Raw genomic sequence first — 8,065 nt, forward strand, 5'->3', positions numbered from 1 at the left:
ACGATAATTCGTGACCACCCTCAAAAAATTGAAAAATCCACCCAAAACCAAAAAAAAATTAAATTTTTATATAAAAAACTTCTTTTGGCCATATCTCCTTAAATATGCGTCCTAGAGCGAAAAGGACGATAATTCGTGACCACCCTCAAAAAATTGAAAAATCCACCCAAAACCTAAAAAAATTGAAATTTTTATATGAAAAACTTCTTTTGGCCATATCTCCTAAACTAAGGACGATAATTCGTGACCACCATCAAAAAATTGAAAAATCCAGTTGAAATTTTTATATGAAAAACTTATTTTGGACATATCTCCTAAACTAAGCGTCCTAGAGCGAAAAGGACGATAATTCGTGACCACCCTCAAAAAATTGAAAAATCCACCCAAAACCTGAAAAAATTGAAATTTTTATATGAAAAACTTCTTTTGGCCATATCTCCTAAACTAAGCGTCCTAGAGCGAAAAGGACGATAATTCGTGATCACCCTCAAAAAATTGAAAAATCCACCCAAATCCTAAAAAAATTGAAATTTTTATATGAAAAACTTATTTTGGCCATATCTCCTAAACTAAGCGTCCTAGAGCGAAAAGGACGATAATTCGTGACCACCCTCAAAAAATTGAAAAATCCACCCAAAACCTAAAAAAAAGTAAATTTTTATATGAAAAACTTCTTTTGGCCATATCTCCTTAAATATGCGTCCTAGAGCGAAAAGGACGATAATTCGTGACCACCCTCAAAAAATTGAAAAATCCACCCAAAACCTGAAAAAATTGAAATTTTTATATGAAAAACTTCTTTTGACCATATCTCCTTAAATATGCGTCCTAGAGCGAAAAGGACGATAATTCGTGACCACCCTCAAAAAATTGAAAAAGCCACCCAAAACCTAAAAAAAAGTAAATTTTTATATGAAAAACTTCTTTTGGCCATATCTCCTTAAATATGCGTCCTAGAGCGAAAAGGACGATAATTCGTGACCACCCTCAAAAAATTGAAAAATCCACCCAAAACCTGAAAAAATTGAAATTTTTATATGAAAAACTTCTTTTGGCCATATCTCCTTAAATATGCGTCCTAGAGCGAAAAGGACGATAATTCGTGACCACCCTCAAAAAATTGAAAAATCCACCCAAAACCTGAAAAAATTGAAATTTTTATATGATAAACTTCTTTTGGCCATATCTCCTAAACTAAGCGTCCTAGAGCGAAAAGGACGATAATTCGTGACCACCCTCAAAAAATTGAAAAATCCACCCAAAACCTAAAAAAATTGAAAAACTTCTTTTGGCCATATCTCCTTAAATATGCGTCCTAGAGCGAAAAGGACGATAATTCGTGATCTCCCTAAAAAAATTTAAAAATCCACCCAAAACCTGAAAAAATTGAAATTTTTATATGAAAAACTTCTTTTGGCCATATCTCCTAAACTAAGCGTCCTAGAGCGAAAAGGACGATAATTCGTGACCACCATCAAAAAATTGAAAAATCCACCCAAATCCTAAAAAAATTGAAAAACTTCTTTTGGCCATATCTCCTTAAATATGCGTCCTAGAGCGAAAAGGACGATAATTCGTGATCTCCCTAAAAAAATTTAAAAATCCACCCATAACCTAAAAAAATTGAAATTTTTATATGAAATACTTCTTTTGGCCATATCTCCTTAAATATGCGTCCTAGAGCGAAAAGGGCGATAATTCGTGACCACCCTAAAAAAATTGAAAAATCCACCCAAAACCTAAAAAAAATTAAATTTTTATATGAAAAACTTCTTTTGGCCATATCTCCTTAAATATGCGTCCTAGAACGAAAAGGACGATAATTCGTGACCACCCTCAAAAAATTGAAAAATCCACCCAAAACCTAAAAAAATTGAAATTTTTATATGAAAAACTTCTTTTGGCCATATCTCCTAAACTAAGCGTCCTAGAGCGAAAAGGACGATAATTCGTGACCACCATCAAAAAATTGAAAAATCCACCCAAATCCTAAAAAAGTTGAAATTTTTATATGAAAAACTTATTTTGGACATATCTCCTAAACTAAGCGTCCTAGAGCGAAAAGGACGATAATTCGTGACCACCCTCAAAAAATTGAAAAATCCACCCAAAACCTGAAAAAATTGAAATTTTTATATGAAAAACTTCTTTTGACCATATCTCCTTAAATATGCGTCCTAGAGCGAAAAGGACGATAATTCGAGACCACCCTCAAAAAATTGAAAAATCCACCCAAAACCAAAAAAAAATGAAATTTTTATATAAAAAACTTCTTTTGGATATATCTCCTTAAATATGCGTCCTAGAGCGAAAAGGACGATAATTCGTGACCACCCTCAAAAAATTGAAAAATCCACCCAAAACCTAAAAAAAATTAAATTTTTATATGAAAAACTTCTTTTGGCCATATCTCCTTAAATATGCGTCCTAGAGCGAAAAGGACGATAATTCGTGACCACCCTCAAAAAATTGAAAAATCCACCCAAAACCTGAAAAAATTGAAATTTTTATATGAAAAACTTCTTTTGGCCATATCTCCTAAACTAAGCGTCCTAGAGCGAAAAGGACGATAATTCGTGACCACCCTCAAAAAATTGAAAAATCCACCCAAAACCTAAAAAAAATTAAATTTTTATATGAAAAACTTATTTTGGCCATATCTCCTAAACTAAGCGTCCTAGAGCGAAAAGGACGATAATTCGTGACCACCATCAAAAAATTGAAAAATCCACCCAAATCCTAGAAAAATTGAAATTTTTATATGAAAAACTTATTTTGGCCATATCTCCTTAAATATGCGTCCTAGAGCGAAAAGGACGATAATTCGTGACCACCCTCAAAAAATTGAAAAATCCACGCAAAACCTAAAAAAAATTAAATTTTTATATGAAAAACTTCTTTTGGCCATATCTCCTTAAATATGCGTCCTAGAGCGAAAAGGACGATAATTCGTGACCACCCTCAAAAAATTGAAAAATCCACCCAAAACCTGAAAAAATTGAAATTTTTATATGAAAAACTTCTTTTGGCCATATCTCCTAAACTAAGCGTCCTAGAGCGAAAAGGACGATAATTCGTGACCACCCTCAAAAAATTGAAAAATCCACCCAAAACCTAAATAATTTGAAATTTTTATATGAAAAACTTCTTTTGGCCATATCTCCTAAACTAAGCGTCCTAGAGCGAAAAGGACGATAATTCGTGAATACCATCAAAAAATTGAAAAATCCACCCAAATCCTAAAAAAATTGAAATTTTTATATGAAAAACTTATTTTGGCCATATCTCCTTAAATATGCGTCCTAGAGCGAAAAGGACGATAATTCGTGACCACCCTCAAAAAATTGAAAAATCCACCCAAAACCTAAAAAAAATTAAATTTTTATATAAAAAACTTCTTTTGGCCATATCTCCTAAACTAAGCGTCCTAGAGCTAAAAGGACGATAATTCGTGATCACCCTCAAAAAATTGAAAAATCCACCCATATCCTAAAAAAATTGAAATTTTTATATGAAAAACTTCTTTTGGCCATATCTCCTAAACTAAGCGTCCTAGAGCGAAAAGGACGATAATTCGTGACCACCCTCAAAAAATTGAAAAATCCACCCAAAACCTGAAAAAATTGAAATTTTTATATGAAAAACTTCTTTTGGCCATATCTCCTAAACTAAGCGTCCTAGAGCGAAAAGGACGATAATTCGTGACCACCCTCAAAAAATTGAAAAATCCACCCAAAACCTGAAAAAATGAAATTTTTATATGAAAAACTTCTTTTGGCCATATCTCCTAAACTAAGCGTCCTAGAGCGAAAAGGACGATAATTCGTGACCACCCTCAAAAATTGAAAAATCCACCCAAAACCTAAAAAAATTAAATTTTTATATGAAAAACTTCTTTTGGCCATATCTCCTTAAATATGCGTCCTAGAGCGAAAAGGACGATAATTCGTGACCACCCTCAAAAATTGAAAAATCCACCCAAAACCTAAAAAAATTAAATTTTTATATGAAAAACTTCTTTTGGCCATATCTCCTTAAATATGCGTCCTAGAGCGAAAAGGACGATAATTCGTGACCACCCTAAAAAAATTGAAAAATCCACCCAAAACCTGAAGAAATTAAAATTTTTATATGAAAAACTTCTTTTGGCCATATCTCCTAAACTAAGCGCCCTAGAGCGAAAAGGACGATAATTCGTGACCACCCTCAAAAAATTGAAAAATCCACCCAAAACCTAAAAAAATTGAAATTTTTATATGAAAAACTTCTTTTGGCCATATCTCCTAAACTAAGCGTCCTAGAGCGAAAAGGACGATAATTCGTGACCACCATCAAAAAATTGAAAAATCCACCCAAATCCTAAAAAAATTGAAATTTTCATATGAAAAACTTATTTTGGCCATATCTCCTTAAATATGCGTCCTAGAGCGAAAAGGACGATAATTCGTGACCACCCTCAAAAACTTGAAAAATCCACCCAAAACCTAAAAAAAAATTAAATTTTTATATGAAAAACTTCTTTTGGCCATATCTCCTTAAATATGCGTCCTAGAGCGAAAAGGACGATAATTCGTGACCACCCTCAAAAAATTGAAAAATCCACCCAAAACCTGAAAAAATTGAAATTTTTATATGAAAAACTTCTTTTGGCCATATCTCCTAAACTAAGCGTCCTAGAGCGAAAAGGACGATAATTCGTGACCACCCTCAAAAAATTGAAAAATCCACCCAAAACCTAAAAAAATTGAAATTTTTATATGAAAAACTTCTTTTGGCCATATCTCCTAAACTAAGCGTCCTAGAGCGAAAAGGACGATAATTCGTGACCACCATCAAAAAATTGAAAAATCCACCTATACCTAAAAAAATTGAAAAACTTATTTTGGCCATATCTCCTTAAATATGCGTCCTAGAGCGAAAAGGACGATAATTCGTGACCACCCTCAAAAAATTGAAAAATCCACCCAAAACCTAAAAAAAATTAAATTTTTATATAAAAAACTTCTTTTGGCCATATCTCCTAAACTAAGCGTCCTAGAGCTAAAAGGACGATAATTCGTGATCACCCTCAAAAAATTGAAAAATCCACCCAAATCCTAAAAAAATTGAAATTTTTATATGAAAAACTTCTTTTGGCCATATCTCCTAAACTAAGCGTCCTAGAGCGAAAAGGACGATAATTCGTGACCACCCTCAAAAAATTGAAAAATCCACCCAAAACCTGAAAAAATTGAAATTTTTATATGAAAAACTTCTTTTGGCCATATCTCCTAAACTAAGCGTCCTAGAGCGAAGAGGACGACAATTCGTGACCACCCTCAAAAAATTGAAAAATCCACCCAAAACCTGAAAAAATTGAAATTTTTATATGAAAAACTTCTTTTGGCCACATCTCCTAAACTAAGCGTACTAGAGCGAAAAGGACGATAATTCGTGACCACCCTCAAAAAATTGAAAAATCCACCCAAAACCTAAAAAAATTGAAATTTTTATATGAAAAACTTCTTTTGGCCATATCTCCTAAACTAAGCGTCCTAGAGCGAAAAGGACGATAATTCGTGACCACCATCAAAAAATTGAAAAATCCACCCAAATCCTAAAAAAATTGAAATTTTCATATGAAAAACTTATTTTGGCCATATCTCCTTAAATATGCGTCCTAGAGCGAAAAGGACGATAATTCGTGACCACCCTCAAAAACTTGAAAAATCCACCCAAAACCTAAAAAAAATTAAATTTTTATATGAAAAACTTCTTTTGGCCATATCTCCTTAAATATGCATCCTAGAGCGAAAAGGACGATAATTCGTGACCACCCTCAAAAAATTGAAAAATCCACCCAAAACCTGAAAAAATTGAAATTTTTATATGAAAAACTTCTTTTGGCCATATCTCCTAAACTAAGCGTCCTAGAGCGAAAAGGACGATAATTCGTGACCACCCTCAAAAAATTGAAAAATCCACCCAAAACCTAAAAAAATTGAAATTTTTATATGAAAAACTTCTTTTGGCCATATCTCCTAAACTAAGCGTCCTAGAGCGAAAAGGACGATAATTCGTGACCACCATCAAAAAATTGAAAAATCCACCCAAAACCTGAAAAAATTTAAATTTTTATATGAAAAACTTATTTTGGCCATATCTCCTTAAATATGCGTCCTAGAGCGAAAAGGACGATAATTCGTGACCACCCTCAAAAAATTGAAAAATCCACCCAAAACCTGAAAAAATTGAAATTTTTATATGAAAAACTTATTTTGGCCATATCTCCTAAACTAAGCGTCCTAGAGCGAAAAGGACGATAATTCGTGACCACCCTCAAAAAATTGAAAAATCCACCCAAAACCTAAAAAAATTGAAATTTTTATATGAAAAACTTCTTTTGGCCATATCTCCTAAACTAAGCGTCCTAGAGCGAAAAGGACGATAATTCGTGACCACCATCAAAAAATTGAAAAATCCACCTAAACCTAAAAAAATTGAAAAACTTCTTTTGGCCATATCTCCTAAACTAAGCGTCCTAGAGCGAAAAGGACGATAATTCGTGACCACCCTCAAAAAATTGAAAAATCCACCCAAAACCTAAAAAAAGTGAAATTTTTATATGAAAAACTTCTTTTGGCCATATCTGCTAAACTAAGCGTCCTAGAGCGAAAAGGACGATAATTCGTGATCACCCTCAAAAAATTGAAAAATCCACCCAAATCCTAAAAAAATTGAAATTTTTATATGAAAAACTTCTTTTGGCCATATCTCCTAAACTAAGCGTCCTAGAGCGAAAAGGACGATAATTCGTGACCACCCTCAAAAAATTGAAAAATCCACCCAAAACCTGAAAAAATTGAAATTTTTATATGAAAAACTTCTTTTGGCCATATCTCCTTAAATATGCGTCCTAGAGCGAAAAGGACGATAATTCGTGACCACCCTCAAAAAATTGAAAAATCCACCCAAAACCTAAAAAAATTGAAATTTTTATATGAAAAACTTATTTTGGCCATATCTCCTAAACTAAGCGTCCTAGAGCGAAAAGGACGATAATTCGTGACCACCATCAAAAAATTGAAAAATCCACCTATACCTAAAAAAATTGAAAAACTTATTTTGGCCATATCTCCTTAAATATGCGTCCTAGAGCGAAAAGGACGATAATTCGTGACCACCCTCAAAAAATTGAAAAATCCACCCAAAACCTAAAAAAAATTAAATTTTTATATAAAAAACTTCTTTTGGCCATATCTCCTAAACTAAGCGTCCTAGAGCTAAAAGGACGATAATTCGTGATCACCCTCAAAAAATTGAAAAATCCACCCAAATCCTAAAAAAATTGAAATTTTTATATGAAAAACTTCTTTTGGCCATATCTCCTAAACTAAGCGTCCTAGAGCGAAAAGGACGATAATTCGTGACCACCATCAAAAAATTGAAAAATCCACCTAAACCTAAAAAAATTGAAAAACTTCTTTTGGCCATATCTCCTAAACTAAGCGTCCTAGAGCGAAAAGGACGATAATTCGTGACCACCCTCAAAAAATTGAAAAATCCACCCAAAACCTAAAAAAAGTGAAATTTTTATATGAAAAACTTCTTTTGGCCATATCTCCTAAACTAAGCGTCCTAGAGCGAAAAGGACGATAATTCGTGACCACCCTCAAAAAATTGAAAAATCCACCCAAAACCTAAAAAAATTGAAATTTTTATATGAAAAACTTCTTTTGGCCATATCTCCTAAACTAAGCGTCCTAGAGCGAAAAGGACGATAATTCGTGACCACCATCAAAAAATTGAAAAATCCACCCAAAACCTGAAAAAATTTAAATTTTTATATGAAAAACTTATTTTGGCCATATCTCCTTAAATATGCGTCCTAGAGCGAAAAGGACGATAATTCGTGACCACCCTCAAAAAATTGAAAAATCCACCCAAAACCTAAAAAAAATTAAATTTTTATATAAAAAACTTCTTCTCCTAAACTAAGCGTCCTAGAGCGAAAAGGACGATAATTCGTGACCACCCTCAAAAAATTGAAAAATCCACCCAAAACCTAAAAAAAATTAAATTTTTA

This window comes from Haematobia irritans, chromosome 5, assembly GCF_050003625.1.
Source record: "Haematobia irritans isolate KBUSLIRL chromosome 5, ASM5000362v1, whole genome shotgun sequence".
NCBI lineage: Eukaryota > Metazoa > Arthropoda > Insecta > Diptera > Muscidae > Haematobia > Haematobia irritans.